This window comes from Atta colombica, unplaced genomic scaffold (assembly GCF_001594045.1).
Source record: "Atta colombica isolate Treedump-2 unplaced genomic scaffold, Acol1.0 scaffold66, whole genome shotgun sequence".
NCBI classification, from domain to species: domain Eukaryota; kingdom Metazoa; phylum Arthropoda; class Insecta; order Hymenoptera; family Formicidae; genus Atta; species Atta colombica.
In genome coordinates, this window is record NW_017259557.1 from 848,544 (window position 1) to 860,207 (window position 11,664).

The following is an 11,664-nucleotide window of genomic DNA, read 5'->3' on the forward strand; positions in this document are numbered from 1 at the left end:
ATATATATATTGTTCTATCTGCTCATAGGCAGCCAGAATTTCATCCTGATTACTTTCTCTTTCTTTTTCGTGCTCTATGGGAGCTGGCTAGATAAACGAAATTTCCTTTGATGATACACGACAGTGTAACAATTTTAAGAAAACGAGAACATGTTGTCGGCACTATTTTACTCTCCCTTCTTTTTATTCATTTCTAACTTGATTCTAACTGCCGAAGGATAAAACTGACGAATGCTGACAATACTATATTTTCATTGTTTGTGTCGTTGTCATTATGTAGTAATAACCTGTGTCAACTATAAGGAACATGACAATGCTTTGTCATTTCACTCGATACGACAAATGTGACTTTGAGAACAAATATGACTTTTGAGAACAAATGTGTTCTTTGTTAATGCGACAAACACAAAACAGAAGAGAATTCGGAATGTTTGTTAATAAATAAAGGTATCAACTGTCTAGGAAAGATAAACTTGTTTTAAATAAATTTTGTTTTATATTATTATTTCTTTAAAGATGAAGCAAATAAATAATAATATATGATTTGTATTCGTGATTGATAATTATTCGATGAATAACCAGTTTCATGTTGGTATAAATTAATTTTTTGCGAAAAGAATATATAATAAATTATAAAATTTAAATAATTGCTAATATGGGAAAAAGCTAACAATTCAGTATTTAAGTAACAAAGAAATTAATATTTATTAATAATGTTTGTTGACTGATGATAATATATATAATATTTCTATAATAATAATATATATTTGTTTTGAATAATATTATATATTTCACGTTGTTACGTTGTAATCTTTTCTATTGTAAATGTATAGAAATCAACATTACAAAATAAGAGCGTTAATTAATAATATTAAGTATTACTAGAAATTTATTTCCAATTACTAGTTATAAAAAAAAATAATTAGGCATAAAAATTTAAATAATAATCTTAAGAGAGTATATCCAACTCAAATAATAATTTTGAGAACTAATAACGATTTTATTAGAATAATTCTAATAATATTATATCTCATTGTAATTATATTAATATCTCGCTGTAATTTCATTAATCTACGATTATATTGTAAGTCAATAATTACAATTATAAAAAATAGATTATGAATACGTGCATTAGAATCTGCTCTTTGCGAATGACATTTCTATTATAATTCCTATTATAAATGCGGTTAATATCAACGATAGATTATGAAGCTATTTATTAATTAAAAAATTCAACTTACGTTCGCTCTAAACTCACGGTAGCGTAATATTCACAATTCCACCAAATCCCAAAGACTTCGACCAAGGATGGTGCTGGAACAATAAATGTTCTCTATCATACATCAAAATAATAATCAATTGTAAAGTCTTATATTCACAATACAGAAATAGGTCCAAAATCTCGGATGGAGAAAAAAATTGATCAATATCATGACTGAATTGTTTAAATATAATTCGTTAATTCTTTTTTCGAGATTTTGGAGCAATTCCCACCGTAGATACAAGATTTGATAATCAGTATTCATTATTTATAATTAGCGCACACACAATTAATTCCAAAGCATTAAAATTATTTTAAACAACGCAGCTTTAGCTAATGTACAGAATGCACAGCGCGAATCATCGTAGAAATGAATTTGCGTGCCGTGCAACTTTTATGCAAATAATGAAATTCGTGCACGTATCGCATATTTGGAATACGCTAACCGTTAAGCGTAAATCATTTAGCGCAGTAGGCGAAAGCTGGCGAAAATTTACTGTCTTTCGTTTTGAGCACGTTGTACAAAATTCTAGAAGAACAAACAGCGTATTTTCCGCACTTCGGATTCCATAGAACAGCGAAAGCAATCTCCGGTTCCGCATACAGTACACGGCGCAAACAACGAGAAACGAAAAAAAAACTTTCTGTTAAGGGAAAGTAAACGACGTCAAATCGATCGTTGTCGGATAAGCCGCTTTTTTTCGCCACAGGAGTCCTCGTTTAACAATGCATACCAAATAGCTGAGAAAAAAATACAACAATCGTTATCCGCGCTTGTTTAAAAAAAAGATGGGAGGTAGCACATGGCACGACTGTTACACTTGATACACTGTCGAATTGAGGATAACTAGGATTTAGTGCATGTGTATGTAAGATAGTTTGCAAATAATTGCGAAAAGATTTAATCATACCAATAGATTTTGTATCCGTTACAAAGATGATATTTGCACTCCTTATTCAAATAACAATTTTAGTTTTTTAATACTTCTTATATAGGATTTTGGTTACTTTATTATTCGTCGGCTATTATTAAAAGCACGAAAGATAATTTTGTAAAATTCAACAATATTCCTTGAAAGGAGTCTGTTAAATGTTTAATATAATGTTTGGAAATTAATAAAGAGAGAGTGCTTCTGTATAAATGAGAATCGCTATCTTTAGAAATGCTATCTTTATTCGAGAAATTAAATAGCTTTTACTCGCATTTTCGAGCCGCCGAAGATGGTTTCGGTTGAATGCCAAATTAGTTGTCGAATATTAATTTAAGGTGTACTAAGTTTTGTAATAGAATATGTTCAATAAAATTCAGAAAGTCGATAATTAATTAACGCGTTATTATTCCGCGGTTACGGCTATAGAAAAACAGCGGGTTAATCCATTTCAACTGATTCCCCAATTTTATCGGTGCGAAAGAACAATTATTAATAATATATTAATTATATCCGCATGTTATTCCTACTTCGCATTGACGCAATTTTATATCCGTTGATCAAAATTGTAACATATAACGAACTCATAGATTGCGTATATCAAATTCAATTAATTACAGTAATATCAAATATATGCGTTTTGTAAATCCATTAACAAAGTGATTAAAATTTGTTTTCTTTGTTTTTACATAGATATACATTTATTATTTAAAATCACAAATTATAAACGTATGCATATGTCGGTATTGCATTAACCATTCTGCTAATATATAATTTTCTTTTTACTATGTCTCGTAAGGTAAAAATGTAAAAGTGAAAACAAAATAAAGTTTGTATGAAATTGTTCTTCGTAGCATAGAAAAATAATCAATTAAATTAACAAGATATACTTAATATAGCAAATTTTGGTGGAAGTAAACAAAACTTCTGGTTATTAGAATCAAATATTGTGATACGCAAACAGAACATTTAGGTATGATGCCAGTTAAGTTTAGTTAATACATGTATAATTAAGTACCTGGTTATTATGACTACAGACAGATAAGAGCATGGATTGGGTTAATTTAACATGTATGATTAGAAGAGTATATTGTTAGAATTAAATAGAATTTCTAGTTATCATAATTAAATATTCTGATATTTCAACTGAGTTTTCATCAGAATTCATGCAACCATATATGTCTGGTTATAATAATCAAATTATTATAACCAAAATCATGGATCATTTATATTTCATCAGACAGATTATTATATCGTATTCAAGTTAATTCAACCAATTTTTTTCAATGTGTCCGAAGACTGGAGATTTAAAGCGTCATAATGAAATTCACATGAAAATATAAACATTTTTATTGCTTTTAATTCAGAGTGGATATTCGAGTATCCGTACATTGGCAGAAAGATTAATTTATCGCATTAATACTCAGTTCCACCAACGTAAACTAAACTTTAATATTGGTTCAATTTGTTCTCTATCTTTTTCTAATTTTAATAAGAATTAGACACAAGATTCTAAAAATTAGAAAAAGATAAACAGCATATACACATAAGTTAAATCAAGATTAAAGTTAATCATACATTGGTGGAGCCGGATCTAAGTCTACATGTTCTCATCACCAGTGACTAACGTATGGATCGTGTTTTCTAAGACAGCGCCTTTGAGTCTTAAGCTTAAGAAATTCCTCGTTAAAGATGAAAGCGGAGCCTCGTTACGAGGAATGGACGTGTAGTTTTCTTTGCTCTCGCTCGATGAGTAAATTAAGTTTCAAAATCAAAGGGTAGCTTTTTAGCAGCCCGCGCTGCGTACCGCAGATCCATCTAATCGGATTGCCGCGACGGCAAGAGGCACAATACACGGCCACTTTCCTCGTTTCAGCCATTGTCTTTTATATATTCTTCTCTTCTCAATTTCAAATGCGAAATGTCCACGACCGCTCGCGCCGCCATCTTCTTGCTCGGCTTCTCGCGCAGTAGACGTAACGCGAATTCAATTATTACCGAGAGAGGGAGAATTGTCGGGAAAAGCGCGATTTCGCACAGAAGAGCAAAGAAATATTGCGGAGAGAAAACGAAGCAAACGCGTGCAGAAGTAGTCGAGGGGAATGAAGGAAACGGTGCAGGAAAAGCAGAAGATGTAGGCTAAAAAGGAGGATTGGAGAACAAGCAGAGAAGATCAGCAAAACGAAATGTTGCACCGAGTTATATATTTTGTGTATACACCCGGAAAATATCATCTTGCGTTGTAAATATCTCAAATATTTAAGATGACTAATGCGTGAGCCTGCAAGCACAGAAGGAACATTGAAAGTGGATTTTGTTAATACGAAATACGTTCACTCGTAATGTATTATAAAGATAATTTTAGTCATTCGTTCTGAAATTATTTTATCGAGACACTTTCCGTACAAGACGAAAATCGATCAAAAATGAATGGGAAATTGATTTTCCGTAAACAGCAACAATATTTTTTACAGTTATCATTAATAAACGCGATCTCTATCTAATATGTCGCTGCAAAAATTTCTCGATATACCGGCACGATTAAAATTTATTTTACCGTGTATCGCTAAACGAAAATTGATTTTAACCCTTCCATTTTCTTCTTCGATCGGTTATACAATGTTGCACACGAAATAACGTACATACGAGCGATTGATCTCTTATCGCTCGCGGTTTTTTCCATAACGGCATGTGTCAACCTTCCCATGTCACGCGGGCAAATATTTGTCGAATTCATAGCAAAAACACGTTTCAATGGCACGCTCCATATGAGACCCAGACAGCGACGGAATTTATACGTTGCGCAACCATTTGTGTACGTCGCATAGTATCGCTATACATTTACTACGTGCCTGTACCACTGTCGGATGCAGATGTGAGCTATATGCCATCGACGGTCATGCAATGATTAAATTAGAAATAAATATAGAGAGTCACACTGATTGCGGCGAGTCCAATTGATCAAGTAGATCACTTCGTTTCCTTTCGGTGATTATTAAATATGCTATATCATTAAATTGTTAAATCAGCAAATCTACCGAGTCATTAATCTTTCGAGATACTATTTTTCGAAACTTTGCGAAACACTGTAAACGACAGAAATTAATTATTATAGCAATTTCGGTAATTCCGAAACAAAAATGCAAAATAAGAACGCAATCTATTTTCAAAAATTAATCTGATTTGATATTTGTATATTAATCTATGATGAAGTTTTTGATTACGTTATTTCTTACTTTAAAGAGTACAGTTTTAAAATAATTTATATGTCAGTCATTTTTTAAAAAGAGTTGATATATAGGCTACTCAAAATACTTCTCATTTTATTGCTTTTTTCGCTTCCCATAAATTGCATATTAGAAATTCATGTTCCCGTTTAAAAAATATGATACCTTGCTTTATGTGTAATGTTTTAAAATATAAGCAAAAATAAAAATATATTTAAGTGAATTATAACTGTTTGTTATGAACTGGACATAACTCCTCCATCATATACAATTTGTCCGTGTTAATGTAATATCTTGTCATGAAAGATTACGTATTTTGTTTGCGATTACTTGATATTTTTTATCACAAAGATGACATATTGCGTGTAATGGGACAGCTGCGATATACTATGCAATATATCATGTTAACAAAGCGCGCAATTTATAAAAATTAAAATTTGAAATAGATAACAGGTAGGATTTAATTTATACATTTAAGAAAGTTATTATAAATTATTCAAAAGTATTATTTCTGTTCAACATGATATTCGCACAAAAAGATAAGACTACAATTTTCTAAAAAAAGAAAAAAAATTATTTGAAAGAGAAAAACGTAAATTACGAAGGTCTATATAAAATATAATGATGCAATTATTTTAATTATTTCATCAAATAATATTTATCTTTGTTAAAAAATTATATATTTTTCAGAGGAAAGAACACGCACACGCACGCGCGCGCGTATATATATATATATATATATATGTATACATATATATAATACATATATATAATATGAGACATTCCTGTGCAGTGTTAAATTGTTGAGCGTCAGAGCACTTATGACGATGTAATCGGCGTACTCGCAACTCAACGTGATGCAAGGAAAACATGTTCCGCGAACTGATGTGAATTTCCGCAAAGGCAAACACTATTTCAACCCCCAAATATGAGTTATGTAGGTCGACGGTGGAGTAGCTTGAAAATATTTCGTCATTGCGCGTATCATACTAAATCTCGTACCAAGAAAAAAAGAAGAAAAAAGAAAAAGGAAAAATGTCATGACGAGCATGTTATCATTGTCGGTAACGAGATTTTATCCTGCAGATAAGATCTAATTCGCAACGCGTAGTATGATGGATGTGTTTACGCGATGTTACATCGCGCGCAGGTTGCAGATTTTCCCGTTGCTTTCTTTCCTGCAGCTTTTTCTTTCGAGTATAATCAGTTCCCGGGGAGCCAGAAATGTCTCTTTTGGGAAACCCCTCTTAAATTTCGCCCCTCATCCCTCTTGTATTCGTCCGCGACGACGGGCGCCGTCGGCTTGAGTGAGCTTAACACCTCAGTTATTCGCTAGAATTGATTCCGGGTGAGGTGAAGCGAGAAAGTCAGTGTTTATTCAGGAGCTCCGGAGAACCGAGATGGGGCGAGATTGAAACCGAACTATTTTCAATCGAAGTGCCCGGTTCTCTACTCGCCTTACCCCAAACGAGCCCCCACCATCTCTTCTGCATATTGCAAATCGAATTCGATCTGTGCTCGATATCCCTCGTAATCCCACCTGCTTGGCATCTAACGTCTTATCGTGAACTACGTCTCGAATGCGCTGCCGCGATTTATTTTGGGCAACAAATCGCAAGAAATTTCTCGATCTCGTAAGCAGATCGATCGCCAGGATAAGAATCGTCTATACATTTGTCCTTACTTCTTTCCTTCTTTTCCTTCAAGAGCATTAAATTATTTATCGCGTTACGTATGTATTATTAACCCATTAACATCGCATAATAAATCTACTAGTAGTATTAGTATATACTTATATCTAAATATAAAAACAATATATTGTTGTAACTTTTTGCGACACAATCGATAGTTTTTAAAAGTAATTCAGTACAAAAAATAATTAATAATTATTATTTATGATATTTATATTTTTTAGAAACTATTGTACCGTGCGCGTATGAAAAGTTCTAGATATTTTAAATTTAATCTAATGTCATATTTTCCAATGTCAAAGTAACATTTATTACAAAAGCAATAATTGAGTACACTTTTTAATACATATTTCTGCAAGAAATGTATTAAAAATTAAACCATATAAAATTGGTTCGAAATTTTATAAAAAAAATGAAAGTGTAAGCGTTGTCTAATAGTTCTACATATTTCGGAATGTTTTAAATAAATTTTACATGCTTATCAATGATTAATAAAAAAAATTACTACTCTTTAAGGTAGATTTATCTTCATAGTTACATTTTTAAAAAGAATCATTTCGAAATTATATTTAATTTTTATCATTTTTTTAGTTTTATGAATGACAATAAATGCTGTTCTCTAAGTTCAATGTTCGGGAAATAAATACGGTCTTAATGGGTTAAAAAAATTTTCACTTTGCATCTTTATGAGGAGTATTTGTATATATATTCCAATTTTGGAAAAATTCAATGAACTCGTTAAACATAATTTTTATGTTTCTTTTTTCGTTATCTTCTCGATATCCAAATTTATATGAAAGGAGAAGATAAAGAACATATGATTTTTAATTTACGTAGAGAGGATAAATGTCAACAGATAAAAGCTTCGTCGTAAAGCGAATTGGTAGCCCTGCGTTGACGACGAAATGAAATCTGGGAACAACCAGTGTAATGGAAGGAGAAGAGTTAAGGGGGTACGCTAAGCTTAGCGTTGGCGTAAGTTTTAACTAGCTACATGCCGAGCAAAAGCGATGAAAGCCAAGGTATTAACGCGAATAACAAGACTACCCGTAGATATACATAGGAACGTAATTAGCCCCTAATTAACCTAGCAAATACGACAGGAGCATCGCTGAGAGCATCGTTGTGATACCGCGCGTATCATTCCTTAGAAAACAATTTGATGATAGAAAATAATTTGGTGAGCCATTCAAAAGATGTAAATTATTACTTTTATTTGTTTTAGTACATATTCTTGTTAACTACATTAAATACTGTATACATTAGATATTACTTAATATTTTGTAAATACGCAAGCCTTTCTAAAAAAAAAAGAGCAATACGTAAGCAAAAAATTCTTAAAGATATCATTTTCCATTAGTTAATACAACCTTGCTAAAAAATATATAAACAATTGAAAATACTGCAGTCTTTAATTTGCAATTTTCGCGGAATACTAGCGACGTCTTATAAAAAGTAGGAATATAACAAGAGGGATAAAATAAGAAACTTTACGACTTTTGAAGACTTAGTGAAGGTTCATACTTGCGTAGTATACGTTCACTTTTTAGAACGATGTACATAAAAATTCTATAAGTATCAAATAATACTTCTTTTACTCTCTAGGACAATGCAATGTCAATCTTGTTACATTTCTTCACGTTTATGGTGAACATTAACTTCAGTAAATGAAAAAAATTTTAAGGAAATTTTTATTTTAAAAATAATATAATAAAATTACCATATCAATATTATAATTGATGTCAATATTGTAATTAGTGATTGTATATCGCTGATTACGCATTTAGTATATCTGGTCTTACAAACTAATCTTTGTAAGAGAAATTTATTTATGTGTACGTGATGATCACGATAAATTTTTTTATCATCGTATAATCTAGTATAGTAAGGTTCCAGTGCAATTCTCCGAGAAAAGTTTCGCGAGAAATGCGCAGCGGAAACAGGAGAAAAGACGCGAACGTGACGACACGGGCGGTGCACGAAAAGCGCGGAAACGGTTAATCTCGTTTCGTACACTCATAATTTTTCGCGCGCATTACCTGAAGTAACGCTTACTTTCGTGAGAATGGGAGAACTTGAGCCGCGTACGGTTAATTAAACGTCGCCACCAGTCGCCGTTGAATAAATCACCCTATTCGCGGCTTGGTCTCGCGTATTTAGTAACATCAAAATCACAGGACATGTTTTTTTGTTTCAATGACTGAAAAGATAGTACAATATGTATGTATATGCTGCTAAAAAAATTTAATGCTATTATATATTGGATATACACATAATTATTTTTACACAATTATTTTTACAGATAATGCAAACAATTATATTAATAATGTTAAAATAATAATAATAGAAAAAATAATTCGTTTAATTTTACATAAATCGTCTAAACGCGTTTAATAATTATATCGAAAGAATGATTTTACTGAAAATCTAAAAATTTAAACACAGATCTGAAAATAATTTTGTCGAATTAATTATAGACATTCAAATATAATGAGCAATAACTAAATTTGTTTTAATATACTTCAGCAAAATCATTCTTTCGTATACATTTCATTAAAAAGAAGTCTCTTCCGTTTAATTCCCTTCGTATCTAATATACACTTTTTATTCATCAAAAATAGACGCTTTGATTATGAATCTCCTTTTTTTTTTTCTTTCTGCTGCGGGCAAAATTGCTAACGCATTATGCATGGTCATATTAGTCGTGTTAAAAATTGGAAACGGGCACGTAATCGTGAGAAGCGGCACGAAGCGCCGCGGGGTCGTCGAGAGGGGCAGCAGTCGGGTCACGGTTGCAAGTGATACCACATCATAGCCGTAATGCCAGTTAATACGCGTCGAACGCGTCATGTATTCTGGGGTAGAGTACCACGCGCGTCGGTGTTGCAACGTGAGGGTAGCCGATAGCATGTTTGGACGCATATCCCAACATGAGAGGAGAGGATCACTCGCTCTTTCTCTCCCTCTCCCCCACCTTCCCTCTCTCACTCTCCTCCTATAGGTGTGCGTTCGGCCGAATGTCGACGGTGGTGGTTGGGCGGGGCACGAGTCACTCACAGCTGTCCTCCACATATGAACACGCATGCGGGGGCATTAATCATATCGAGAATCCCCTCGGTTTACCCCTTCAGATTTCCCTATCCTTCTCTCTCTCTCTCTCTCTCTCTCTCTCTCTCTCTCTCTCTCTCTCACTCACACATACTCTTCGGTTACCTCTTGATCCAACTTCAGTCAGCCCTTCCAACATCCACAGATCATGCACATGACGCATACACGGTGGCCTGCCATCGAGAGAAGGTATAGAGAAGTGAGGGGAGAAACGCCTAGGTGAGCACCCACGATATACGCTTGGAGTCAAGTTTAATGACGATGTCCATCACAGTTTGCGGTTGGTGAGAACAGTCGATTGGTCGATCGTCTTGCCTTTGCAGCCTTTCGTAGATTGGGTTGCCATCGTCGGCCAAACTTTCTCACCAAAGGACCTCTCGAAACGGAGTGGAGATCGATTAATATGCGCACGGAATCCATCGAAAGGTGCGATGAGAATAGACTCCCCTTCCCTTTCTTCGTTTACCTCTAACGGAATCGGAAATGACTCCTTGACAAGTCCAACTACGATAGGACCTTTCCATTCTATGGATATGCATGCGTCATGCATGTTTTGAAGAAGTCACGGTACTTCGAGCAATTTGGTGCTTAATTAGTTTACATATGAAAAAATTTACAATTATTACTTTGAAAATCATCAAAAAAAAAAAAAGAGTTAGAAATTACATAAAATACTTTCGTATTTATATTAGTATGAAACCGAGCATTGCTAGAAAGAGGCGACTTCTATCAGTTTCTTGAAGGAGCTAAGAGAAGATATGAGAAATGAGAGAGGCATGCGTCACGTGGATATTCGGTACAAGATTTTCTCAGCATCGTCTTCACCTGAAAAGTAAAGTGAGAGAGTAAACTACTTCGCTTCACATGGAAAACTCCTTTCCCGAAAACACGACGTTTACGATCGCTCCTCGCGTACGACCATTTCTCAAGCGACGACGTTAAAAAGAGAGAAAGAGACACGCGTGGTTTACCTTCACGTAGATATCGCGAAAACATGCGGTGCACCATGCACGTACGACATTATCGATCGCAGGACGTTGCACGGACATCTAATACTCGAGAATCGCCACGCCGCCGTGGAAGAAATCACGTTAGAAATAGACAATTATTGTTTATGATACCATGTCCTCCATGTAAATTAATGAATATGCATCATTTTGGAAACATAAAGTTGCGCACTTAGAGAAAAATGTAATGGCAGAAATTACAGAAGAGATAGTATTATTATTATGGTTATGTAGTGTATATAATGGTCCCTCTTAATATCTCTCTTCGCTATTAAGTGGTAAATACTAGTAATTATTTATGAAATTATTTACTTAGTAGCTCGCCGTTACATTATAATATGACGCTAATATGCCAATATAAAATAGCCAGCATTTATTATAACGCATTTTCGAGCATTTTGAAACTGAACTTTTTAAGATATATTTTAGCATTTAATTATA

The 11,664-nt window shown here is 33.4% G+C and overlaps 1 protein-coding gene across 1 annotated transcript in view; it reads right to left on the reverse strand.

The window, feature by feature from the left end:
• LOC108692218 (slit homolog 3 protein) overlaps positions 1-11,664 on the reverse strand; it is a 56,517-nt gene that overhangs the window by 16,251 nt on the left and 28,602 nt on the right. Inside the window, exon 2 of the mRNA XM_018200392.1 lies at positions 1,242-1,314. The gene's annotated coding sequence lies outside the window, so the exon portion shown is untranslated. The remainder of the gene's footprint in view (positions 1-1,241; positions 1,315-11,664) is intronic.